General features: G+C 43.5%; 1 pseudogene; it reads right to left on the reverse strand.

Annotated features, from left to right (window-relative positions):
• LOC138824183 (protein SGT1 homolog) overlaps window positions 1–26,387 on the reverse strand; it is a 100,360-nt pseudogene extending 73,973 nt beyond the window's left edge.
• Between the last annotated feature and the right edge of the window lie 847 nt (window positions 26,388–27,234).

Consider the following 27,234-nt stretch of genomic DNA (forward strand, 5'->3'; position numbering starts at 1 on the left):
TGAAGCCAGTCTGGACAGACAAATCTGAGAGACGCCAATTAACTGCAAAAAGTGGGAAATGGAGGTATGGCTCAAGTGGCAGAGTGTCAGCCTTGAGTGAAAAAAAGCTAAGGGACAGGCCCTGAGTTCAAGCTCTAGTAATAAAATAACAAAAAAAAATTAGTTAATTAAAATTTAAAAAGATATGCTTGGGAGGAAAAAATAAAGTGGGGAGAAGGAACAGCGAGCAATTCCTACACAGACAAGGTTGTGTGAGAGGTCTCTCTGGGGCTACCTTTTCTTCTCTTGGGGCTCAGATCTTGAACATGTTCCTGTTTTGCCAAAGGACACCCATCCCTTCTTCTCTGAGTTGTATGCAGTAATCAGAAGGCCAGAGGAGGCATTGGACACCCTCTGTTTCAGCAGATCTGTGATGTTATCAACATTCTAGGGTCAGAATCAAGCGTGTGTGTGTGTGTGTGTGTGTGTGTGTGTGTGTGTGTGTGTGTGTGTGCACGCACGCATGCACACTCATAGAGATCCCCAAAACACAAACTTGGTTCCTTTCCTTTTCCCCACCCAGAACACAGGTGGTCATCTAAATGTGGTTTCTGCTTAACTAGTAGGCACTCTGCCTCAGCGTCCTTTTAGTGGATAAAGTGTGTGTCCCCTTCCCTAGGATCAGGGGCCATGAACTGGCAGTGGCCACCCAAAACTGACTCCATCTATACACATGGCCTTCTCTCTTCCTACTAAGTGCAGTGGAGCCTGGGGCTTGGAGGCTGGAGGGAAGATAGAGGCTTCAGTCAGTAAGTTCCTTAGCAGATGAGTTAACGAGTAGCAATAAAGGTGACTGTCATGTTTTTTTGTGTGTGCATGCCATACTAGGGCTCAAACTCAGGGCCTGGGTTCTATTCCTTAGTTGTTTGTTTGTTTTTTTGTTTTTCTCCTCAGGGCTGAAGCACTATCACTTGAATGACACCTCCACTTCTGGCTTTTAGCTAGTTAACTGGAGTTTCAAGGACTTTTCTGCTTGGGCTGACTTTGAACTGTGATCCTCAGATCTCAGCCTCCCAAGTAACTAGAATTACAGGATTGAGATACTGCCACCTGGCTACTTTTTAAAAAAAGGTTGGATTTGTATGTATTTTGTGTGTTTTCTTTTCTGAGTAGAAAGGGGGAAGGAGAAGGGGCAAGATGAAGTCTAATGTTGGTTTAGCCCAGAATGAAGTAGTGCATGGATTGTTCATGTTCCCATAAAAGCTCTCTCTGGCAACCAGCTAGTGTGACAGCCATCTTGTCCCACTGTGTTTTTCCCTAGGTTGCTTCGTGTGGTCTAGATCAGATCTTCTAACTAATTCAATAGCTACTAGCCACAGGGAGCCAATGAGCACTTTCAAATGTCTATTATTAACATGTGCTCTAAGTCTATAGATATTAAAGACTAAGTCCAAAAAAGTGAATATGAATTATAATTATTTTTTGAGTTGGATTTTGCTATGTAGCCCAAGCTGTCCTTGAAGTCAAGATCATGTGCCACCATACCTGGCCTCAAATAATTTTTATTCTGGCTACATCTTGAAATGATATTTTGAGGTAAAATAAAATGTAAATGAATATAAATAACAATGTATAATGGGGAAAACAGATCCTTAAAATTAACTTCTCCAGTTTTATCTTTTACTTGGGGCTCTTAGAACATTTCTAATTACATATGTAGCTTGCCTTTGTGAAAATTGCTGGCCTCCTTGTAGTAGATCTCTGGCTTTTAAACCTATTGTTCAAAGCAGCTACATTTTGGCCCTTGGAAACCTCATGCAGAACTCTGTGAGGACAGAGTTCTCAAAGCAGGTAAAAGGAGAGCTTCCTGGATGGAAGAAAGGCCTTTCAGGGGAAGGAGACAGGGGGTGTGGAGTGGTGAGGATGGGCGGAGCCCTATCCATTAGCCGAGCCTTGTCTGGCTCATCTATGATTGGATCAGATGCCCATTCATCTGAAATTGGGGGGAGGCCCTCATTCAATCACCCTAAGTGGAATCTGATCTTTATCTTGGGATAAACATTCCAAATGGAAGGTGAGTGCTGGGAGATAAGGAAGATAAGGAAACCAGATGGCCCTGTCACCAGAGGCTCCTGGGGTCTTATTCCTGGAAGGATTAATGAGTCTGAAGGGGGATCATCATAGCTCTGTTTCTGAGGAAGGCAGAAGCCCCAAAGCCTTACCTTTGGCTAGGTATGGAGGACTAGAATTCAGACCCCACCGACCTCTCCTCTCCAGCCTCTAGTGGGCTCTTCCCTCCCTGCCTCTCCATCTCCATTCATACCAAAGCTCTTGGACTTCATCTCTCCATTGCACCCAGCATCCCAGACCCCTTTGAGACTGGAGCTTCCTCTTGGTATATTCATTTCCAGAGATTCCCTCTCTGCTCACCTGTACCCCATTTTGTGGCTGACCAGTAGTGGCCACCAAAGTGGGTATACAGAGGGAGGAGTGTGTGTGTGTGGTGGGGGGGTGTTCAGGGGCCTGGATGGGACTTAGAGCCACGTGGCAGGCTGGGAAGCCAGGCGTGGGGGAGAGCAGGTAATATGAGACCCCTGCAGAAAGAGATCTGTGGGAGGAGAGAGGGAGGGGAAGAGGGAAGGGAAGAGAGGGCAGGCTGTTGAGCATGTTCTCTCCTCCCTTGTGTCACAAACACTTCATCCTTCATTTCTCTGCTCCCACACAGCTGTTCTGACCCACAATTGGAGGTTTGGAAGGCATTCATTTTAGGTGTCCCAAGCAGACAGCAGCTTCAGGATGCTATCATAGTAATCACAGATAATAATAACACAAAGAATAACTAACAGAGACCTGGGGCTCCCTTTGTGTCCATATTCTTTCTTTTAAAAAATTTCTTTGGGGCTGGGAAGGAAGGTGGCTCAGTGGTAGAGCAGTTGCCTTGCATGCCAGAGGCCCTGGGTTCGATTCCTCAGCACCACATAAGAAAAAAGAAAAAAGCCAGAAGTGGAGCTGTGGCTCAAGTGGTAGAGTACTAGCCTTGAGCTGAAGAGCTGAGGGACAGCGCCCAGGCCCAGAGTTCAGGCCCCACGACCGGACCTCCCCCCCCCACAAATTCTTTAATTGTTATTATATAGGTGATATACAGATGTACATTTACATTAAGTCGGGTCAAGAGTACATTTCTTTTGGGGACAATTTCACCCCTTCCCTGGCTCTTTCCCATTCCCACCCACAAGTTGTATAGTTCCTGTTCAACAGTGTCTAGTGAGAACCACTGCTGCATTCATTTATTCACCCTTTTCCCCTCCATTTCTGTGCTCCCCCCTTACCATCCCAAAGACATAGAAATGAACAAACAGAGCAAAAAGAAAAGCAAAAACATCAAAAAAAAAAAAAACCCCTCTTGTTTCCATTTCCTGGAGTCCATGTTTTTTCTTATCTCATTAAATTGACAACAGGTCTAAGAGATAGGTGCCATTTTACAAAGGAGGAAACTGAGGCTCAGAGACATTGAGTAACTTGTCCAAGGTTGCATAGCTGGTGAGAGCTAGAGCCAGGACTCAAAGAGGCTGAACCTTGGAGCCTCAGTTCCTGGTACCGATAGAAACCTGGCCCCTAATTTTTCCCATCAACCCTTCAACAGCCTTGGCCAATGACAAGCAGTCAGAAGGCAGTCACCATGCTTTCCTGCCCACATTTTGGACAGCCCCAAGATAATATGGCTGTTGCACCTGGCTGCCAGCCAAGAGAGCTTGGGCTCCTACCCCACTTGATGGAATCACCCAAACCCACTGCTGTCCAAACAGCCCTGTCCAGGAAGAGGCCTTCCCTATGCCCTTAACCGCAGCATGGTCATATCTTAGGGAGATGTGGGAAAAACTGAGGAGGGGGATGGAGGCCCCCAGAGCTCCAGCCCCCAGGCCTCCCTATTTCAGGCATTGGCCTGGCTGATGGCCTTGGTTTCGGGCTTTTCTGTGCTCTGAGCACATCTAAACATTTGGAGAAAAACAAGAAAGTGAACAATAGGCGCTTGTGGGCTGGAGAACAGGCCTGACTTCCCCCTGGGACTTGAGCACTGTTCATAAGCTGCCCCAGCTGCACTCTCACGGTTGGGATGTCATCGGGGCCTGGCTGAATTACAGCCTTGTCCTCGCTAGGGGCCCAGCTCACTCTGGCCCCTTTTCCACATCGTTGAGGGAATGCAAATGTGGCTGGGGGAAGGGGGCTGGAGCCTGTCAGGGGAAAGACATATTTTCCTGCCTGAATTTTGGGAAATCACATACATACACAGAGAAGATGCATCTGAGTCTTGGCACTGTAGTTCTGCCATGCCACTCTTCTGCTCCCACAGGCAACTTGGTCTGAGCTTTTCTGGCCCATAGGGCTTTCTATCAAGTGGACTCTGGGATTTTTAGCCCCAGGAAGACTGAAGGGACTAGGGAACCTGGATAGCAAATGGATCGGAGAGCCATTTAGCCAAGGGGGTGATACAACAGGTATCTTAAGAGACCTGGCAATCTTCATACTGGTGGGGTTGGTGGTGGGCCAAGGGTAACTTTTCTGAGCTTTTTTTTTGGATTTTTGCTTTGGATGGTCATAGCCCAGAGCAACAGGGGCAGGGTGTGTTTAGTCAGGAGAGTGGAAGTGATCAGATAGGTAAAAGATGACACTCAGACCCCACCTCATTTACAGACAACCAGTGATGCCAATCAAGGCTCCATCAGACTAAGTCCCCTGATCAGGAGCTTCTTGCCCGTGTCTCTAAAGCTCCAGACAGCTTCAAGTGGTATCCCTGTCTGGATGGCATCCCAGGAGAAGGTCAGAGTGTTTCCGAAGATGCTGTTCAGACATCACATCACAGTTCCAGGCAGCTGAGTGGGTCTTGCACATATTTGGCTCTCCTCCCCGAGCAACACTTTGCATCAGAGCACCCCTTGGATTGTTCTGCATGAAGAGAGTGGAGAAGCTTACAGTGGATTATAAATCAGTACCTTTTTTCTTTTCTTTTTTCATCAGTTGTGGGGCCTGAACTCTGGGCCTGGGCTCTGTCCCTCAACTCTTCAGCTCAAGGCTAGCGCTCTACCACTTCAGCGCCACAGCGCCACTTCCGACTTTTTCTGCTTATGTGGTGCTGAGGAATCAAACCCAGGGCCTCATGCATGCAAGGCAAGCACTCTACCACTGAGCCACCTTCCCAGCCCTACATTTTCTTTTTTAAATTAAAAAATTTTATTGTTATTATAAAGTGATGTACAGAGGGGTTACAGTTACATAAGTCGGGTGAAGAGTACATTTCTTCTTGGACGATGTCCCCTCCCTCCCTCGGTGTCTCCCAGATTTTCCTTCTCATCCCCATCCACAAATTGTATAGTTCATTTTCAACATCAGTGTATTTTCTTACTAAAAGTAATAGCAAAGAATTCTCCAAGGGATGCAAAGGGCAGTGTTGTCAGGGCTGAGACTTAATGACACTAAAGCAAGCAAGAAAACTCCCAAAGAGAAGGCTTTGAGGGCAAATTAAGAGATTCAGAAACAGATGGGTTGGTTTCTGGAGAGTAAAGACAGGGACAGTATTGTCTAAGAAGTCCAAAATGGCCACACTGGGTCACATAGGAAGCACTGGATCCAAGGGTGAAAATCTGCAGTGTGTGGAAGGCCTCAGAGTCTCCTGTTTCTTTCTGATCTCCTTCATGTAGAAAACAAGTCCCCAGGCCTACCAAGGGGGATGCTGTGGATACAAAGATGGGAGGGGCCATTGCCACCAGGGAGCACCCAAATAAGCTGGTGCCTGTTACATAATGTGGACAGAGGAAGGAGAGAAGGGTAGGCAGGCAGCAAGGGGTGCTGTGTTCAAACCACCACAACAGGGGAGCAGTGGAGGTGGAGATCTGACTTGAGCCTTCAGAACAGGCCAGGGAAGCAGTAGCTACTCAGACAGAAAGGACAGACCATGCAAAGGCTGTGAGTATAAGCCTTCCCCAGCCCCTCAGGGAGAGCTGGGACAATGGCCACACTGGCGCTGTGCCCAAAGAGGAAAAGTTGCACCCAATACTCTTGGCTTCCGACTCATGCTTTTCTATAAGTTGGGCGTGTGATGCTGCATTCAAGGGCCTCTCTTGGGTCAAATTCCATTCCTTCTAGCACATTCATGAAAAGCCTTGTCCCTGGCATTGGTACCGTGGCGTGTCACACAGAGATCGCATCTCTAGGCCACCCTATCCTCTCATCCCTAACGCTCTCCCACACCTGTTTGTGTGCTAGAAGGAAGGCTTTGTTCCCAGGAAGTAAATCAACACTATAACTCTATTTTCTTGACTTCCAGTCTCACAATATCTCTCCCCAACCAAGCCTTGAAACCTGTTATTCAGTTAAAACTGTTATTAATTACTAATCCATCCAGTTTAAATGATGGGTTATAATCAATGTCTAACTCTATCCTCCTTTTAGACATAATTTTTGCCCATATATGTCCTGAATTTTATGTCTGCTTTGCAAGTGTATTCTTTTTCTCTTCGCAAGTGAACACACAGTTATCTGGCTTCAATCCAGAGAACATCTGATTGAGGGTAACTATTCCCCCCTTTCAGCATCAGCATGCCTAATGATTTCCATCTTGGTCTCAATTACATTATGTTTATGAGACCTGCCCTGCTTATCACTAGCATCAGCACTTCATTTTTCCATTTCCACTCATTCTTATAAAATAATAATGTCAAAATGCAAGAAAATATTCAAATACATGCACAAACAATGCTGAACAGTTAAAAGGTGACAGAGCTGAAATGGATCAGTTGGCGGCAGGGTGTGTCACTGTGATGGCTTGAAGTGCTTTCCCACCAGACTGGACAGACAGAAGCCAGGGGTTGGCTCAAAGCGCTGGGTGGTGGTAGTCAAGGTTAAAAAAAAAGTGTGTATGTGTGTGCATGTACGTATGTATGTATATATATATACAAACAAATATTTATTGTTATTATACTATATGTTTATTATATATAAATATGTATAATATAATAACTATATATCAAAATGTATAATAAAATATAATATTTAATACATAATATAATACAATTTATAATATGATAATAAATATCTGGCTGTATATTTATTTATCATTATCTATTTATTATTATATATTTCTTATTTATGTATTTACTATATATATATTTTAAGGAATGGTGTGCCAAAGTCAGTGGTATAAGCAAAAGGTCACTTAGCATGATCTTAGCCTTTGAAGCTGGGTGGGGTATAAATCCTGGCACCTCCAGCTTACCTGGGCTGTCACTGCCATGCAGAGAGACTGTGGACAAAGACTATTTTTGAAGCATTGAACAGATATGCTTAGAAAAATTTCAGCATCCCTAAATCTAGAGCTGCAGAAGAGAAGCTGCCATGCCATTTCACAGCTGGGGAGATTCTGCAAGCTGGGTACAATCTAGCTAGCACTTGGCTCAGATACTATAGCTCCACACTGGTCTACTAGCAGGGAGGTGGAGTAGGGAACAAGATGCTATAATCTCCAGAGATAGGAGGTTCACAGCCTGTAGAGTGGTGAAAGGACCCTTAGTATTCCCTGAAGACATTCCTCAGTAGGCCAGAGTGCCTGATATCAGACATCCATGACTCTTCTGTCTTCAAGCTTGTAGGCTGGGGTCCTTGAAAATACAGTAGTTCCAGCAGCCCCACATCTTTCAATGAGAAAAGATCCCTTCCCTACAAAACTACTAGAATGCTAAGAGCCTTTCCTCAGAGCTTCACTCTTGAGATGGAATTAGTTTTCTCATGTGAGAAAGATTCAAGGAAGTAATGGGTGAGAACCTGGAGTTTTAGTCTTATTACATGGAAGGACAGAACTCGGTCTCAGAGCTGGGCCCCCAGCTGTTTCTGCCTTATCTGTCTGAGTGGCTTCGACAAGTTTCCTCATTTGTAGAAGAGGATGCTTTCTGATAGATAGCAGATCTATATTCAGGTATCAGAGTGTTGACAAAATGTGACAATTGGTGAAATGTAAGAACAAAACCACAAAAAAAACCACCTGTAAAGTGCAATTAAAAATATATCTGAGGAGCATGATCGAAGGGGTAACACTGATCAAGATGTATTACACTTGTAAAATGACATGCTGAAACCCCTTTGTACAACTATTTAAAGACTTTTTTTTAAAAGTATGTCACTTATGTAGAAAAAATAAAGCCCTCCTGCTGGAGGTATTCATGCTCTTTCTCTGCTGGGAAATATAAATTTGACTTTGAGAGTTAGAACAAACTATGAGGGCCAGAACAAGTACAGCCAAATGACCATGCCACTTGCTTTGGATTCAAATCCTGCAAACCATGGCTTTTCCTTCCCCTGCTGGGGCAGGGGAGTCCCAGGTTCCCTTAGAGATATTGAGCCCTATGTGAGCTTTGTTCACAGATGAGATATGAAACCTACCTTTTTGGTGCTGATCCTGGTTTTTTGTTTTTGTTTTTGTTTTGCCAGTCCCAGGGCTTGTGAACTCAAAGCCTGGGCACTGTCCCTGAACTTCTTTTGCTCAAGGCTAGCACTCTACCACTAGAACCACAGCACCACTTCTGGCTTTTTCTGTTTAAGTGGTACTGAGGAATTGAATCCAGAGCTTCATGCATGCTAGGCAAGCATTCTACCACTACGCCGCCACATTCCCAGCACCCAAACCTACCTTTTAATTCAATTTAAGACCGAAGTGCCTGTTTTTGAGAGTTGCTTAGGCCCACATTTTGTTTTGCTTTTTGAGTTTTCAAGGCTTGGATTAAGAGGCAATGTTCCCTCTCCCTCTAAAGAAGAAACCAGGAGAGAAATGTGGGTTTTTGTAATTCCTGTTTTAAAAGGCTCCCAAGAGACAGTGCAAGACCTCCTTCCCTGCAGCCACAGGAAACCAAACACCTGAGCTGGGAAGGAACTTTACCTACTGCCCATGGGGAGGCCAGGGAGACAAGGGGAGCGAAGGGGAGGGGAAGGGAAGGGCGGACCCACCTGCTCCCCACCAGCTGAGAGCCTACTTTTGTTGGAACCACATCCTACCTCCATCTCCCAGGAGGGTAAGTCGGCGCAATGGTAGGTGCAATTTCCCCCCAGGTGCCACTGCTAAAATGAAGCTGGTCACCGCATCAGCCTGTCTGTACCTGCAGGAAACCAGTGGGGCCTTTGGGGTGACTCCTGGGCACAGATTTTGTGGAGGAGGGGGGTGGCAGGGGTGGAGAAGAACGTCCACTCAGCCCTGGAACTCCACGCTTTTCAAAGTGTCCCAGAGACAGGCACAGCGACCAGAAGTTCAGATAAGAACCCAAGGGGCTGGCTTGGCAGGTTCATGCCCCTGCATGGCTCAGGATGGGGAAGCAGACCCCAACTCTTATGCTGGGCGGAAACTTCTGCACCTCCTTACAAGGCCATTGTTGTAAAAGGTTCTATTGCCTATCAAGTGCCTCATTTTCAAATCTTTACTTCTGGGATAGGAAGAAGAAGGCCCCCACCCCCCAACCACACACAACCCCCCCACCACCACACACACACTGCCTCCATCCTATGCGCCCCACCACTCAGCCGGGGTGACCCAAATGGCTGAGTCAACTTGACACAACCTGAGCGTCTCCATCGGCCCCTTTCACCCCTCACTCAGCCCGACAATGCGCCCTTGTGCTGGGCCTGTAGCCAGGCCGGGGGATTTGGCGCAGAGACTGGGGCAATATTCGTCAGATATTTAAAACAGAGCCGAGAGCACAAAGCAGGCCTTTGTGCAGCCCTGCGGCCTGCTCAGAGCTCGGAGGTCCTGCGCAGGCGCAGGCAGTCACAGGCCGCTCCCCCTCCCCCTCCCCCCCTCCAGGTTCTGGACCATTTTCACCCTAGGTTCCCTGGGCACTGCGTTAACCCCTTCCCTGCTCAGACTGAAGGACAGGCTGGCTTTAATCTGTTAGTCACGACATGTTTAATTGAAAAAAGAAATAGTTATTTTCCATGTTTCTGTAGGAAGCATAGATCATTAAAATAAAATGATATACCAGTTGGGAACTCAGGTTTTAAATGACCGGGAATAATAGGACACTTGGGCCATGTAAAAACTAAGGCATTTGGGACACATGCCTTCTTTGGAAGCAAGAAGTGAAACTTTATTTTTTTTAAGGAACGGGCCTCTGTCTTGTTTGTGTTGTGTAAACCGCTTTGTCATTTGCCTGTTTACTGTCACTTGGGATTTGGAAGATGTGTTGGTTATTGTCAAGGCCTGGATTTTTGTTTTGATCTGTGTAGAGGATGGTGTTTATTTATTTAAAAAGCAACTAGCTAGCCAAATGCTGATGGCTCAGGCTTGTAATCCTAGCTATTCAAAAGGCTGAGATCTGAGGATAATGGTTCAAATCCAGTTGGTGAGATTTTCTCTCCTCCTCCCTCTTTTCTTTCTTTCTTTCTTTCTTTCTTTTTTCTTTCTTTTGTTCTCTTTCCTTCCTTCTTTGTTTCTCTCTCTTCCTTCCTTTCTCCCTCCCTCCTTCCCACCTTTCCACCCTTCCTTCCTTCCCACCCTTCCTTCCTTCCTTCCTTCCTTCCTTCCTTCCTTCCTTCTTTTTTTTTTTTTTTTTGCCAGTCCTGGAGCTTGAACTCAGGGCCTGGGCATTGTCTTTGAGCTTCTTTGCTCAAGGCTAGCACTCTACCACTTGAGCCACAGCACCTCTTCCAGCCTTTTCTGTTTATGTGGTACTGAGGAATGGAACCCAGGGCTTCATGCATGCTAGGCAAGCACTCTACCACTAAGCCACATTCCCAGCCCCAGTTGGTGAAATTCTTATGCACAATTAACCAGTAAAAAGCCAGAAGTGGAGGTGTGGCTCAAGTGGTAGCAGTATCCAAGCACTGAGTTCAAGCCCTAGTACTGGCAAGAGAGAGAGCAAGGTAGCAAGAGAGTAAGAGAGACAGAGAAGACAGAGAAGGGAGAGAGAGAGAAAGAGAGAGAGAGAGAGAGAGAGAGAGAGAGAGAGAGAGAGAGAGAGAGAGAGAGAGAGAGAGAGAGAGAGAGAAAACAGTGACTAAATGTGTTCTTTGCTGTTGGGGAAGAACTTAGTTTACCAGATCACACCAATAGAGTAGATTAAGAATGATTTGGTGGGAAATACGATATTAAAAAAAAAACATTCTGCCATATACTGATCAAAATTACCTCAAATATGTAATGAAAGAGAGACAGGCATGGGCTGGGGAAAGACAACTGAAGTTTGAAAGTATTGTACTAGAGTTGTCCAGATGGATGTGACAGGCAGTCTCTGATTCCATAATGAAGTTCCAGAGCCTCTAGGTAAATTCTAGGGAGTAGAAGCAATCAAAGGGATGTCTCATGACCGGTACGGCAGTACTTAGCCGTTCCTCCACGGCCTGTGTACACACATCTGAGGAATTTATGGCAGATCTTTCTCTTTTCTTCATAACTTAATTACCAGGTGGTCACAAGAAAATGAAGTTTTTTTTTTCCCACCCCTAGTCTGGGATCTGAACCTAGGGCCATGTACATGCTAAGTATACACTCTCCCACTGAGCTATAGCCCCAGCAAAGGGATTTTTATGTGAGATCATCTTGGCAAGAAGCTCCCTTACCATCCTTGACCTCCAGGTCTCCAGGACAGCTGCTGTTGGGACGTCACTGGCACCAGATCATGTCCCTTAAAGGCCACGCTGTAACAAGGGCAGACAAACAATTTCCCAGCGTCAGGCACGTAGCAAACTCATTCTTAAATGTGGGCTGGTCAGTGAGGATGATGTAAGTGGTTTTTTTCCACTCTCTTCCACATGCTGGCCCTAGAATTCTGGACCTAGGACCTAGTCTAGGAATGTGCTTTGTTTTTTTGTTTTTGTTTTTGTTTTGTTTTTTGGTGGTACTGGGGATTGAACTCAGGACTTATGAATACTAGGCTAGATATATCTCCAGTCCTGGGAATGTATCTTGGGATATGAGGTAAGGAAACAGTGGAAATAAGAGAAATACATTCTTTTTTAAGCATAAGGACAAAGCCTCTTTCCTCTCTGAAGACCTAGGCAGAGTTTATCTGATGACAAGTATAGGGTGAAATGTGGTCTTTCCTCCTCCTTATATCTTACCTTTAGGCTTCATTAAAGACCTAGAAATCACATCAGGAATCTGAGCAACTAAGGAGGCTGAGATCTGGAGGATTGCCGTCTTGAGACCAGTCTAAGCAGAAAATAGACTCCATTTCCAAAATAACCTGCAAGTGTGAGGTCCTAAGTTCAAATCCCAGTATCACAAAAACCAAAACACCCTAAAACTGTCTATGCTATGGGATGCTAGAGTCATGTAGTATGGAGTCAAAGCCCTTGCTCCATCACTGTTGGCTGTGTGACCTGGGACCAGTTACTAAATCTATTTGGTTCCCCAGTTTCTCATCAGTAACAGTAGGAATGGTAATAGCACTTCACTAGGACTTAATGAGGATCCCATGAGATCCTGCTTGCACAGTGAGCACTTAGTTCATACCTGGCATCTGTACCACTGACTGCTGTCATCCTATGTCTCACAGGAATGGGAGGGCTCTGAATGTGAAACTTTCTATAAGGTCCTGACTAAGTTATCAGGAATAGCTTTTGCTTAGAAAAAAAAACCCAAAAACAAATGAGGAAAGAAGAGGGTCTTCCTAGGAACCACATTGCCTGGGGCCCTGCTGCTCTGGGCATCTATTCTGGAAAGCCCCATAGAGCACAAGTGTTCCTGGCCTAGTTGGGCACTCCTGTGTGTCCCACCCAGAGAACTACTCCTGTATCTACTCAAGAGTTCCACACAGCTCCTGAGCCTTGGCTCTTCAACTTGAACTTGGGATGAGCTTGGCTGGCTTCCCAGGGACTGTTCACAGGCACTGCCTGGCCTAGGAGCCAGGGAAGATGTGGGACTTAGGGAACTGAGGTTAGGTTGGCCCTGAACCTGGGGAAGCATTTCAGTTCCATCCTTGAGTCTCCTTCAAACTCCAGCTGTGATTCACAGTTCAGCTTGCACCCTCCCCCTTCCATTCCCCAGAGCCATAGCTCCTTTTTGACCCTGAAGAAGACTGAGCAGATGAGGAGATAGCATAGTTGGCTAAGGACATTAGTCTGAGAGGAGGCAGCTGCCCTATCCAAGGTCTTCCTTACCTTTGGCAAATACCCCGCAATGTAAAGCCACCTGCAGGAGTAAAGCAATTGCCCACTGCCATCACCTTACTATCCAGCATGTACCACAATCCCTTCCTAAGTAGGACACTGGTGTTGTGCCAGCACCCAGACCTACTTGTTGTGTATGGAATGTATTCTCTGCTGAATGCTTGGACCTTGGTGGGAGGGTCATTTTTCTTTTTGAGAAAATGTTCTTTTTACCTCCTCTTTCAAAGGTCTACTTCCTGACCAACAGGTTCAAGGCAAATGAAGCCCTGGTACCATGTCTGGGCCAGATTCCAAACTCCTAGTGTTTCCAACACAGATGGGTCATGCCTATTATAAATCTTTACTCTCCTTAAAGTAGTTTAGCAGGAAGAAAGAAGACATCAGATCCTTCCTTAGTACATTGCAGTAGTTTGATTTGCACTGTCATCGAATCTCAGGACCCAAAAGGAAAACATAAAGTTCTACAGGTCTGACTGGTTTATACATTGTATTCAATTACCATCTAAGAAGTGTGCCTTATTAGCATATCTGATCTGTTGAGCAACACCTGGTTAGAAAGTTTAGGGAATGACTGGCCTCTTTTCTTCCCTGGATGTAATTCTTTGGGCTCTCCACCCAGGGTCACTACTAGTCCATATGGCATCTAGTTTCAGATGTGTAGCAGGTCCCTCTTCTTCTGTGTGGAAATAGCCATGGTAGGACACAGTTTGCCTAGCCAAGTACTAGCTGGACTTAGCCTCCATTTGCCCTCCTTGCCACTTAGCCTTGTGAAGTAGACAGCCTGCACAATTGCACATGGTGTGTGACTCTACGCAATGCTACTAGCTCTTGTTTCTTTTCTTGGGAAGGGGCTTGTGGAAGAATGAGGAAGAAGAGGACTTTGTTGTTATACATTTGAAAAAAGTTCTTGGAGTGTCAAAAGTTCAAGAATGTCATATTAGTGTGGGATGTCTTGGGGGCTAGAAGAGGTTTAGAGCATTTGACACGAGACCCTTCTTATCTTGGGACAGAGAACTAGGTTTGGTTGCCAAGCAGGGGAGTATATACCTGTAATGCCAGATAGGCAGGAGACATGGGTAGGAAGTTCACAATCTGAGACCAGCTCCCAGCAAATAGTGGAAGACTTTTCCTGAAAGATAACTAAAAACAGAAAAGGGGCATGGCTCAAGTAGAGCCTAGGTGGAGTGTCTAGCAAATGAGATCAAATCCTATTATTGCCAAACATACATACATACACACGCACACACACACACACACACACACACACACACACACACACACACACACACACACACACACAGAGGATTTTGAAGTTTAGGCAGCTCTGGATTTGTTCACTTGGATGCTTTTAGGGAATTTCCAAGAATGGCCACACTTTTCTGAGGAAGAAGGGGCTGGAAGCATGCTGCTGCTCTTCTCTGAAACTTTGGCTTGTGGTTAGGACATCTGGGCATAGAGAGTTTGAACCCATCTCTGCTTTCAGATGTAAATCCAATCACCTGTCAGGAGGCTTGCTTTCCCTGCTTTGATGAATCCATTTACAGAGTTCTTCATGGTGTGATCTGGTAGGGGGCAGGGCAAGTCTGAAAGGCTCTTTGCGGAATCTCAGGGGTATCACTTTCCCCAGTGTATGCACTTCCAAACCAAAAGAACAACACACGACACATCATAGCTAGACCTAAGGAGGAATTATGGTATTGAGGGTGATTAGATATTTTCTAAAGGGATATATTAATAGGCTCAGTAAATAATCAAGGGCTATAGAGATATTCATTTCTTCATCCCACTAGCATCCACTCACACCTACTTTCCTGGCCACCTCATTCTTTGACCTCCATTTATAAACTTAGGGTCCCCCTGGTGTGCCCCTTTTGGGAAACAGCATCCACTTAAGAGCTTGATTCACTTTGTCTGCCCTGCTTTATTGAACTCATGCAGAGGAATCTTCTCTGTGGTAATTGCGATGAGTTGGCATCCATCCTGGCACAATGTGGTGCTGAATGATATGGTTTGGCTTACCTAGTTTGTTGCTCAAGTATACTGAGAGTCAGAATGGATGGCCTCAGGTGATGCTCTGGATTTAGAATAAGAAGTCCCTGTGGAGAACTGTATGTCAATTAAGGATTCTTCTGCTCCTAAAAGCAACAGGACTAGAGGGCTAGTGATGCTCAGTCAGCCAGGAGGCAGGCATAGGCAAAGGGTTACTGGAGTACAGGAATAATCAGGTTAAGGCATACCTGCCCAGACATTCTTGGCCCAAGCCTTCATTATGAAAGAAATAAAGATAGGAGCAGGAAGCACTCTGGGGCCTGATACGAGCCCATCCTTCACCCAAACCACCTATCCACTGATGGGTCTGCCAGAGGCAGGAGGTGATACATGAAAGAGGAGCTGTACAGTGTTTGTTTGGCTTACCTCCTGCACCCTAGAGCTTTGGCTCCGGTTACGCTCATTGTCACCATGCTTAGACCCATATCACTGCTGGGAAGGAGATTAGCTGGGCCCTGGTTGCTGACAGCATTGTTTTATGAAGCATAAAAGCTGTTGGTTAGGGCCACTAACTCTTGTTGTTCTGTTTCTAATAGCAACAAGAGGGAAGGTTACCTTTTCTGCCTTGGAAACTTAGCTTTTTCTCTTGTGGAATGAACTACCACCAGTTCAGAGCCCCAGCCTGGAAGCTTGATTCCCTGTGGCAGTCCCACTGAAGCTGTGGCCAAGATTCTAGTGGCCAGTAAGAATAAGGTAACTTAGCTCCTCCCAGGCAAACTGGAGATGGCGAAAGTGATGAGGCTTTCATGAAGTGGGGAACTGTCCGCAATTCTAGGATTGAGTTCAATGGGCCTTTTTAGCTCTGCCTGGCTACAAATTATCCCTGGTAGCTGCCTTGGGCAGGTCTAAAGCATGGGAGTACAGGGAGAAAAGGGAAAGGAGTTAAAAGAAGTGAAAAGGAAGTGGAGAGTAGAAGAGAAAGGCACAGAAAGGGTGGAGAGAGAAGAAAGATAGACACACGTGAGCATCACTTGGGATATGAAGCCAAAGTTGCATTAGCCTGCAGCCCCACATGAAAACAGTGGGATTCTTTCTGGCAAGGGGCTATGGCTTTCCAGTGATATGAAGCTGCCATCATGGATACAGGGATGGGTGGATAGGTGGATAGATGGACAGATGAGTGGATGGATAGCTAGGTGAATAAATGAATGAGACAAAGAACAGTGGGATAGAGTTCCCAGGTGCTGGGCAAAGTGAATGAAGGGGGGGTGGTTATCCAATCAATTTAATCAGGGTTTGACAACTTTAAAGTTAGTGCCAAGGAGCAGCATAGGAGGTCCTTCCTCCTCCTTTCTTTGCTCCAATCTCCTGAAGTTATCCTATATAAACCTGCAATCAAAGTGAACATTAGAGTATTCACATAGTGAACAGCTTGAAGAAAAGTCCCTGAGCCCCTGGATGCCCAGGTCTCCACCTTCAGGTCCTTTAAGAAGCTCCAGAGCTGCCACAGTTCATCTGTCAGACACTATGTGTTTTCTACAGATCCCGTCCTGGACCAGGTATATTCAGGCTGAGGACAGACAAGTGAGGGACTGAAACATAGCTAGCAGAGGCAGAAGAAATAAGCTTTAGATTTGGTTAAAAAACAAAGATGAGTTGAGGGGCTGTAAAGCTTTCAGTCACTCTTATTTAGGGATTTAGACTATTGATTACTCTCACAATGGCGAGGCATTGGGTGGATTGTCTCTTTCCAGCCCTTCAGTGAAAAATGTTAAATACAGGCTTTTCCCCTGGAAAGGCTCAGAGGGAATAGTTCATTGGAGTCAGGGTCAAGGGTTAAGGGTCAAAGGGCTACACCCTGCACACTTTGAACCAGAAGTAAGCAAGAGTCTCTCATGAAAGGACTTCATCAGAAATCAGAGCTGTACAGAGGGACACGGTGAGTCATATTACAACAGCTGCCTATGGCAAGACAGGTCAGAAGAGGGTCAAGTAGACGCTGGAGCAAAGGGGTGACATACTTGGATCCTTACTCCCTCAGAGGCCTGTTGACTCACTGGGGAATCTCTGAACTCTTGAGTAGATCCAGTGCAACTGCCTTTGTGGGTGTGTTCTCAGGTAAGACTGGGGTGCCTTTAATGTCAATATATAGCAGATAAACATTGGCCTTTAACCTAAAAAAGATGCAATGTCATATTCAGGCCTATGCCAGAATGAGGTTAGGAGGTCTGATTTCCAAAGAAGTATCAACCTTACTCAAAACTTTGGAAGGAAACCTGAAGGGAGAGGAGAGAGAGGGCCTGACTCAGGTGTGGAGGCTTTGGCCCTGAGACCCACAGTGAATGAAGGAAAGGTGCATTGTATTTGAGGCAAGGATCAAGTGAAACCTTAGAAAAAACTGCAGCTTGGGACACGTACAGCTTGCCATAGTAGAAGCCTCCAAGCAGCTGGCAGTTCTCCTTGGATCAGAGGACACAAAAACAATATGATAGAAGTAGAAATAACCTCCCCGGAGTTTATTGAATAGTGTAGTAGGTTTTCACAGAAGGGTATGAGACTGTTTCCTGTTCTTAGGACAGAGTCTGGGCCTGCTGGCTGGAGAACTTCTGTGTTGGCTGTGTGTGTGTGTGTGTGTGTGTGTGTGTGTGTGTGTGTGTGTGTGTGTGTGTGTGTGTGTGTGTGTGTGTGTGTGTGTGTATGCTGGTACTGGAACTTGAACTCAGGACCTGAGTGCTGTCCCTTAGCTTTATTGCTCAAGGCTAGTGCTCTACTACTGGAGCTGTAGCTCCACTTCAGGTTTTTTTGATAGTTAATTGAAGATAAGAGTATTTTCTTCCCTGACTGACTTCCAATGGCAATCCTCAGATTTTTGCTTCTTGAGTTGCTAGGATTATAGGCGTGCACCATCAGAGCTCAGCTTCTATGTTGGCTTTTGTGATCTTCCTCATGACCTAATGTCTTTTTGGGTTGACTCCCTAACTCTTTGGCTCCCCCTTTCTTGGATTCCTTTCATCCTCCTATTGGCTTCCATTTCTAAATCTGCTTCACCCTGAGGGAGACGGTGGTATCCAGTACTAGCTAAATTGCCTCCTTGGCTTCAGGACTACCCTTTAAAAAAAGACCAATCTTTTAGAACCCATGACTTTCCCCCTTAAATTATTTAAAGCTATACATTTACGCATGTTATTGACCTGTCTTCTTAATTAAAAAATAATAATAATGACCAAGCATAAAAGAGTAATATTAAGTGTTGTGCCTATACTATAGTCTCAGCTACTCAGGAAGTTGAGGCAGGAGGATCCCTTGAGCCCAGGAGTTTGAAACCAGACTGGGTAACATCGTAAGATCCTGTCTCAAAAACAACTAACTTTTAAAGAAAACAATAGATCCACAGATCTTCTCAAAGGAGCTCTGTTGAGAGAGAAAAAGAGTTCCTCATGTGTTGAGCCCTATAAGTCAGTAATAGAAGTTGAGTTTTTTATGTGCACTTGGACCTTGACCATGATCCACAAGTGAAGGTTACTCCATGTGAGTGATTTTTCATCTGCTCTCTCAGCTCTTACTAGGTTGTTTCTGTTGTTAAGATCTGGAAGGAGCAACAGAAACAGCATCTGAAACAGCAGCTAATTTGGAAGGAGAGGACTGAAAAACTGGGAGGGGAGATTTCCCCAAATCTGCCGTTACAGGATAACCTCTGGAGCTGGAGTTTCTGATTTATAAGAACTGAAGTAGCCATATTAGGCCAAAGGAAGACTGAACTAAAGTTAGTAAAGTGATCTGCTAAAGGTCATACCTTAGAGGGCAGTAGATAATTCACATTTAGAGACAGCCTTGACAATCTTATAGTCTCAGTCAAGATTCTATTGGGGGGAAAAGATAGGAGAATTTAATAAAAAGAACTATTTCTTAAACTGTAGGCTGAGCTTAGGGGAACTAATAAACAAAGGTATAATAATTTTGGTTTAATAATATTGTTATCCCCAAATCTGAAATCTTAAGAGGAAGGAATAGTTACTAGAATCCAAAGACGGTACCTCTTAGAAGAGATCTGATGGAATAGTGTGGCCTTTGGTACTAGGGCAAAACTAATCTACAGTGACTTGGCAGGAAAGGAGCAAGGCAAATAAACAATTCTCTTCCTTCCAATTTCCTGTTTGTACCTCCCTTTGCTTGAGCAGAGGAAGGAAAAAAAGGTCAAAGATGGCCAATTGGTACAGTACCAGCAGGTCAGTCCCCTAGGGTATAGGACAGAGCAAGGGTGAGTGGAGGTGGAAACACAGTTACCTGGAAACACAGGTCAGATTTGTTTAGTAACCTGTAATTTTCTGCTATCTTCTTCATTGTTATATCTGCTCTTGCATGACTTGCAGTTGCTCCCTTTTCTGCTACTACCCTAACCCTAGGACTCTAGTCAGGTCATCAGGGTCTAGTTCTTTAGATTATCTTGTCTCTTATCATCTCTTTATTAACAGTAGTTCTTTCTGGGTTCAATCCCCAGTACCACAAAAACAAAACAAAACAAACAAACAAAAAAAGCCAACCAAACTAAACCAACCAATCCACAAACAACAAAAAAAAAACCTGTAAAATTTCTGCTTCTGACTATGACAAAGCAACAAGACCCAGATTTGCTCTCCCACTGTAAACAAAACTGCATCACATAATGTACTGATGGCTTCAGCTATTGCACAATAGGACTGAAATCCCAGAAATAAAGCAGATAAATGAGGTGAGTCCTCTGATCACCCATTCTAGAATGGGAACACATTTTTTACATTAAAGAAGTGAAAAGGAATAGCAAGCACAACCTGATGTTCATGATGATTTTAAAAGACAGAAATAAAGGTCAAAGAAACTTTAGATGGAAAAGTTGGGGGCCAGAGTTCTACAAAAGAAGGGGCTGTGTGGAAAAACCTCAAGAAATCTTTACAACTTCTCCACTGAGTGTTTGCTTACTATTAAGTAGGTGTACTTACAGAGAATAGCTGCATGAGGCTGGATAAAGAATGACCAGGGGGTGCTGGTGGCTTATGTTTATAATCCTAGCTTCTTAGGAGTCTGAGATTTAAAATTAAGGTTCAGAGCTAGCCTAGGCAGACAAATCCTCAAGACTCAGGTCCAAATAGACATATAAAGGGAGGAAGTGGAGGCCTCACTCAAGTAATAGAATGCCTACTGTGGGCAAAAAAATAAAAAAAAAGCTGAGCAAGAGCTTGAGGTCCCGAGCTCAAGTTCTAGTATTTTCTCCTTTATACTGACTGACTAGGAACTACAAACAGGATGATTCAGACAGTTCACATAGGAGATGTACAAATATCAACCAGTTCCATTTTATAAAGGCCTAATAAAGGTTATGTTCAAATAGTAGGAATAAACTATTCCTAGCCAAAAAGAAAACCCACTCTAAAAGTCTTAAAATGAACCTCTAGGGCTGGGAGTGGTGGTACATATCTGTAATCGTACCTACTCTGGAGATAGAGATTAGCCCCCATATTAATAAACAAACTAGATAAGTGCCTGTCGTACCAGCGTGGGTAGGAGAACCAGGAGTGACCTATTCAATAAAAACATCATGTTCTCTTAGGAAGATACAAATAATACAGACACACATTTACACACTCAACAATGGAACCTTTAAAATATCCATCATCCAATCAAAATGGTAAAGAGAGAATGTAACCTATATCAAGGGAAACATTAATTAGAAATATATTTTAATACGATAATTGATTAAATGAGTAACAGACACACTAAAATAGCTATTATAAGTGTATAGATGTGTTTAAATATTTGAATAAAAACATGCATGGCTTTAGGAAAGATTAAAAAACAAGAACCAAATATTACTTCTATTGATGAAACATATATCTAAAGAGTCAGTAATGAAATTAAAAGTAAACTGGACACCGCAGAATAAAAATAAGTGAAAAAAATATCCAAAGTGAAACATAGACTAGAAAGAGTTAAAATCCAAAGTGAAGCACAGACTAGAAAGACTTAAAAAACATAAGTCAGGCATTGGTTGGTCATGCTTGTTATCCTGGATTCTCAGGAGGTTGAGATTTGGAGGATCTTGGTTTGAAGCCAGCCCATAGAGAAAAGCCCATGAGACTCCATCTCAAACTAATCAACAAAAAGCTGGACTATAAGGCTGGCTCAAGTAGTAGAGTGCCAGGCATGAATAAGCAAGCTGAGTGAATTCAATTCCCTTCAACTGGAAAATAGAAAAGAAAAGAAGAGAAATGAATGTAACAGGGCTCCAGTAACCCATTTGTCAATGTTAAGTAACCAATTTCAACAAGTATAATTGAGAGAGAAGACAGGGTGAACAGATACTTGACAAAACGATTGGCAAAATTATCACAAATTTGATTTTTAAACTATACATAACCTAAGAATTACAAAGACTTAAACAATATCCTAATATGATTCATTATAGCAAAATTACAAAAAACCAGCCTAGCAAAAAAGGGAAAATCTGAAAAACAGCCCAAGGACAAGACAGAATGTACAATTTATACAAGAATAAGAAATATTGCAGACTTCTGATCAAAACTATGCAAACCACAAGACAATGGAATGATATATTCAACACACACACACACACACACACACACACACACACACACACACACACACACACACACACACACACACACACACACACACACACACACACACACACACACACAAGCCTGATAGTTTGGTTCAAGCCTGTAATCCTAGCTACTTTAGAGGCAGAGATCCGGAGATTGTGATTAGAGGCCACCCCAGGCAAAAAAAGGTGAACAAATGCAGCAGTAGTACTCACTAGACACTATGTTGAAAATGAATTATACAACTTGTAAGAGAGGACAGGAAGGAAAAACCAAGAGAGAGCAAGGGAAGGGGTGACATTGTCCAAATGTACTCTTTACCACCTTCTTCTTCTTTTTTCTTTCTTCTTTCTTCTTTCTTCTCCTTCTCCTCCTCCTCCTCCTCCTCCTCCTCCTCCTCCTCCTCCTCCTCCTCCTCCTCCTCCTCCTCCTCCTCCTCCTCCTCCTCCTCCTCCTCCTCCTCCTCCTCCTTCTCCTCCTTCTTCTTCTTCTTTTGTCATGGGGCCTGAACTCTGGGCCTGGGCGCTGTCCCTTAGCTCTTCAGCTCAAGGCTAGCATTCTACCGCTTGAGCAATAGTGCCACTTTTGGCTTTTTCTGTTTATGTGGTGCTGAGGAATTGAACCCAGTGCCTCATGCATGCAAGGCAAGCACTCTACCACTGAGCTACCTTCCCAGCCCCTACCTTATATAACTGTAACCCTTCTGCACAACACTTTTATACTAACAAAAAAATTTCTTTAAGACTACACCTCAACCAATGGCTGGGTATGGTGACATGTGTCACCTATAGGGAGAGCCCAGTGTCTGGGTGCCATGCATGCCTCTGTTATCCCAGCTATAGCACGAAGTACAAGTAGGAGGATCTCAACCCAGACCAGTCTAGGTATAAACAAAACTATACCTTGAAAATAACCAATGTAAAACAGAGCTGGAGGTGGGCTCAAATGACAGAGCACCATCTTATCAAGTGTGAGGAAGGCCCTGAATCAATCCTGGTATAGCAAATACATACATACATACATACATGCATACATACATACACACACACACACACACATACATACATACATATCTAGACGTCTGTAGCCAGTGAAAATACCCCAGTAAAGTGGAGGCCTAATAAAGACTTTCTGAGACAAAATTCTGGAGTTCACAACCAACAAATCTGAATTACAAAAAGTATTAAAGGAAGTTTGTTAAGCAGTAGAAAAATAATGCTTGGACCTACATAAAATATTTTTAAAAGTTCTAGAAATGGTAAACTTGAGGGTCATGTAAACATGAAAGTCTATGCTCTAAACAAAATGAAATAAGAAAAAGAAAAAAAATGAAATAAGAAAAAGAAACTTCTATCCAAAAGAAGATAGGAAAAGATGAAAAAAGTGATAAAGAACATATTAGACAAATAAAAAAATGGAATGTATATGTTACACATACCTTTAAATAAAAAAATGTAATGTATATGTTACACATACCTTTAATTAATGAAACTCTTTTTAAAACAAAAAAATCCAAATCATTTACAAGCAAAATAATTTAAAAGGCTATACCATAAAGCACTTGCTGGATGCCAGTGGCTTACTGTGTAATCCTAGCTACTAAGGAAGTTGAGATCTGCTCCCTGCACTATGTTTGCCAGCTACTGTCTAGGCTAGTAGGCAAGTGAGTCTTCTTTGCTTCTCAAAGAAGAAAAAATGAGGATAATTTAAAATCATTTCAAACGGAATGAAATTGAAGACATTGCTATATATGTATTCCCTTCCAGAACATTTCTATCACTTCTACAGAAAACCCATACCTAACAAACAGTCAGCACTACTTCTCTTTATCCTCAGAAATCATGGATCTACATCTGATGTCTAAAATAAATGGAAGTTTATACTATGTGGCTTTTGTGTCTTGCTTCTTTCACTTGCATTTGGATAGAATTTTACAAGTTTAAAGGCTCCCATTTTAGAAAAGAAAATCAACTCATTTTGACCTGGTTATCAATGCAATTCAAGAGAGATCAAATAGTCTTTTCAACAAATGGTGTTGAGACAGATATCCATCTATAAAAGAATTAAGTTGCACCTCTATTTCACACCACATAAAAATTAACTTAAACTGGATCAAAGGCACAAACTTAACACTTAAAAATATAAAACTATCAGAAGAAACAGATGCAAATCTTCATAACTTTAGATGAGGCAATGGTTTCTTAGCTATAACATAGGAAACAAAGTGGGCTTTGTCAAAAGTAACAATATTTGCATCAAATGACACTATCAAATATGTGAAATGTTCATAGGATGCACAAATATTTGCAAATTAAATATATGGCAAATGACCTGTATCCAGAATATATAACTAACTCTTTCAACGTAACAACAGAAACACAGACAATCTAATTTTAAAAACTGGCAAAGGATTCAAACAGACATTTCTCTGAAGCATTTGGAGAAAAGATGCATAACATTTTTAGTTATTAGTAGAATGCACATCAAAATCACAATGAGATCCCACTCTCAGTGGGATGGCAATAATGATAACAGTGCTAATAACAAGTGTGTGAGAATGCAGAACATTTGTAGCCATCATATACCACTGGTTAGAATGTACATGATGACATGACTTTGAAAAACATGTTGATGGTTCCTCAAAAAGTCAAACAAGAAGTTACCATATGACCTGGAAAATCTATTCCTAAGATATATACCCACAAGTTACTGAAAAACATATGTCCACACACGCTGTATAAGAGAATTAGTACCCAATTACTATTAATCACAAAGTGGAAGCAACCCAAATATGTATCTACAATAAGTGGATATATCCATACCACAGAATCTTATTCAGCCATTAAATGCAATGAAATTCTGATACATGCTAGGACCAAGGTGAACTCTGAAGACAGGACGCTGATTGAAAGAATTCAAACACAAGATATGTTACATACTGTATAATTCCATTTGGGTAAAATGTCAGGCTAAACAAATCCATACAGGTAAATAATAGAGTAATTGTTGCTAGCAGAAAAGGGAGGGAGAAATGGTGAGTGACTGGTAATGAGTATGGGGTTTCTTTCAGGAATGATTAAAGCATTCTAAATTAGATAGTGGTAATGGTTGCTCAAGCTTGTGGTTATACTTTAGAAGCCCAGGGATTTTGGTCTGAAACATTATATGCTGGTATGCTGATTATTCTAAGATAAGGTCTTTGGAGATCAGCAGATTTTGGAAGAGGCTTTACTGATATTCCCTTATCTTTGTTAAGACCAGATCCACCAAAGAGGAAAAACAATTGCCTTCAGCTTAATCCCTGAGATTTCCATCAGTTTATACCTCTGGAAGGAAGACTGAAGATGTCATAACCCCATATCTATTCTTCATTCTCCAAGTCCAACCATTCTTCTAGAGAGAATCACTTATGAACTGTTGTCTCTGTCGTCTTGGATCATTCATTCTCCCAATCACTTACAACCCATCCAGAACTGCCTACCTCCTCACCTTCTCTGTCCTATGAAGAAAGATAATAAAGGTACTGAAACTTTATTGATGGGTGACCAAGACACAGTTCCAGTTGTCTGCCTACCCCTCTTCTTTCTTTCCTTCCTTCTCTTCCTCTCTCCTTCTCTTCTTCCCTCTTTCTCTTCCTCCCTCCTTCCTCTTCCCTCCCTCTTTCCTCTTCCCTCCCTCCTTCCTTTTCCTTCCTTCTCCCTTTCTCTTCCTTCCCTCCTTCCTTTCCTTTCTTCTTCCTTCCCTCTCTCCTTTCCTGCTGTTATGATAAAGTATACATGCCATAAAATTGCTCATTTCAACAAGTGTTCAATGTCTACTTCAATGGCATTGAGTACAGTGATCTGCAAGTATACCACCAATCATCTTCAGGAACTTTTCATCTTACAACACTGAAATGCTGAGCCCCTAATTCCTCATTCTCTTCTCCCCATCCCAGCCCCAGATAACTACTATTTTACTTCCTCTCTCTAGGACCTCATATACATGGAACCACACAATATTGCTCCTTGGCTGCAAGGGGTCATATAGTTCCAGAGCTAGCCTCTGGGACCAGGTGTTCTATGTGGTAGCCAGCCCAAGAGGAGGGGCACAAATGCCCACAGCAGAAAATAAGCCCTGAAGAGAATTAAGAGGGCTCTCTGCACTCTGACAACAGCTGGAAATTCTTTCTGCTCTTGTGTGAGTTGAGTGTTACAAACAGGAGACTTTTCAAGCCTGATCCCAAACACAGGAATTCTCTCGTCAGTCTGTCTCCTGGGCCCCACTGAGACAGCTGGACTTCCCACGTAAGCTGATGCACTCAGCTATGACTGCCCGTTCCAGGGTCAGCCTGCTCCAGCTCACCCTTGACAGAGAACACCAGCTCCCTGAGAGCCATGACCGGTTTGTGTTCCAAGTTGTGCAGAGACCAGTGTGGAGCACTTTCAAAACACATCCATCCTGCTACTCACAGAGGTTCATTCAATCTCCACCACCCTTTGTTGGCATGATAATTTTATTTATGTAACCAGTTCTTTGAAATTCAGGGCAGGGATTGGAGCCTTATGAATAATCCTTCCTCTGGCTTTTTTGTGAAGATGAATGAACCGATTCCTTATCATCATCATCATCATCATCATCATCATCATCATCATCATCATCATCATCATCATCATTATCATCATCATCATCTGTGCACATCCTGAACTTGAACTCAGGTGCTGTCCCTGAGTTTTCGCTCAAGGCTAGCACTCTACCATTTGAGCCACAGCTCTACTTCAAGATTTGTGGTGGTTAATTGGAGGTAAGAGTCTCACAGACTTTCCTGACCAGGCTGGCTTTGAACTGTGATCCTCAGATCTCAGCCTCCTGAGTAGCTAGTATTACAGATGTGAGCCACCCGCACTTGGCATCCAATTTCTTATTATTAACAGAGAAAATCCTTTACTAGATTCTGAGTGAGGACTCAGCTAGACTGAACAAAGCAGACCAAACACAAAGATGGATCAACAGGCCTTGGGATGTCTTAGGCCAAGTTTCCTGGTGGAAGGCTGAGAGCAACTTGTGCTGTGTATGCCCAGGCACGAGAATTTGTGAACTTTGGCATCCTCCAGATTCCCATTTGAGAATACCCACGTGGCCACTCAGCCTCGGCAGTCATAGATAGTTGGATCCCCAGTCAACTTTTATAAAATGCACTTGGTGTCCTTTCTTTCTTCCTTCCCAGGAACTACAAGTCTTTACAAGCTTCAAAAATCTTTTCATACTCAAGCCAAAAGAAGGCAAGCAGGAGAAGCTCTTCCACTTCACAGACTGGCTGGAGGATATGGGGCATAGTGTAAGCATCAAGTGTTGGAGGGTGAGAGGAAGATCTAAAACATAGAAGAGATTCCCATTGTGAAAGAAGCAAGGAAGGTTCCGAGTGCCCTGGAGTTTCATTTGGCTCATTGTTAGATATTATATGTGGACCTGGAGATGGTGGTGTAAACACAGGCTGAGAGACTCGTGGATGCTCATCCAAAGTCTCTCTCTTCCACCCAGTTAGTAG

Source organism: Dipodomys merriami, unplaced genomic scaffold (assembly GCF_024711535.1).
Source record: "Dipodomys merriami isolate MVZ:Mamm:240054 unplaced genomic scaffold, mDipMer1.0.p SCAF_1, whole genome shotgun sequence".
NCBI lineage: Eukaryota > Metazoa > Chordata > Mammalia > Rodentia > Heteromyidae > Dipodomys > Dipodomys merriami.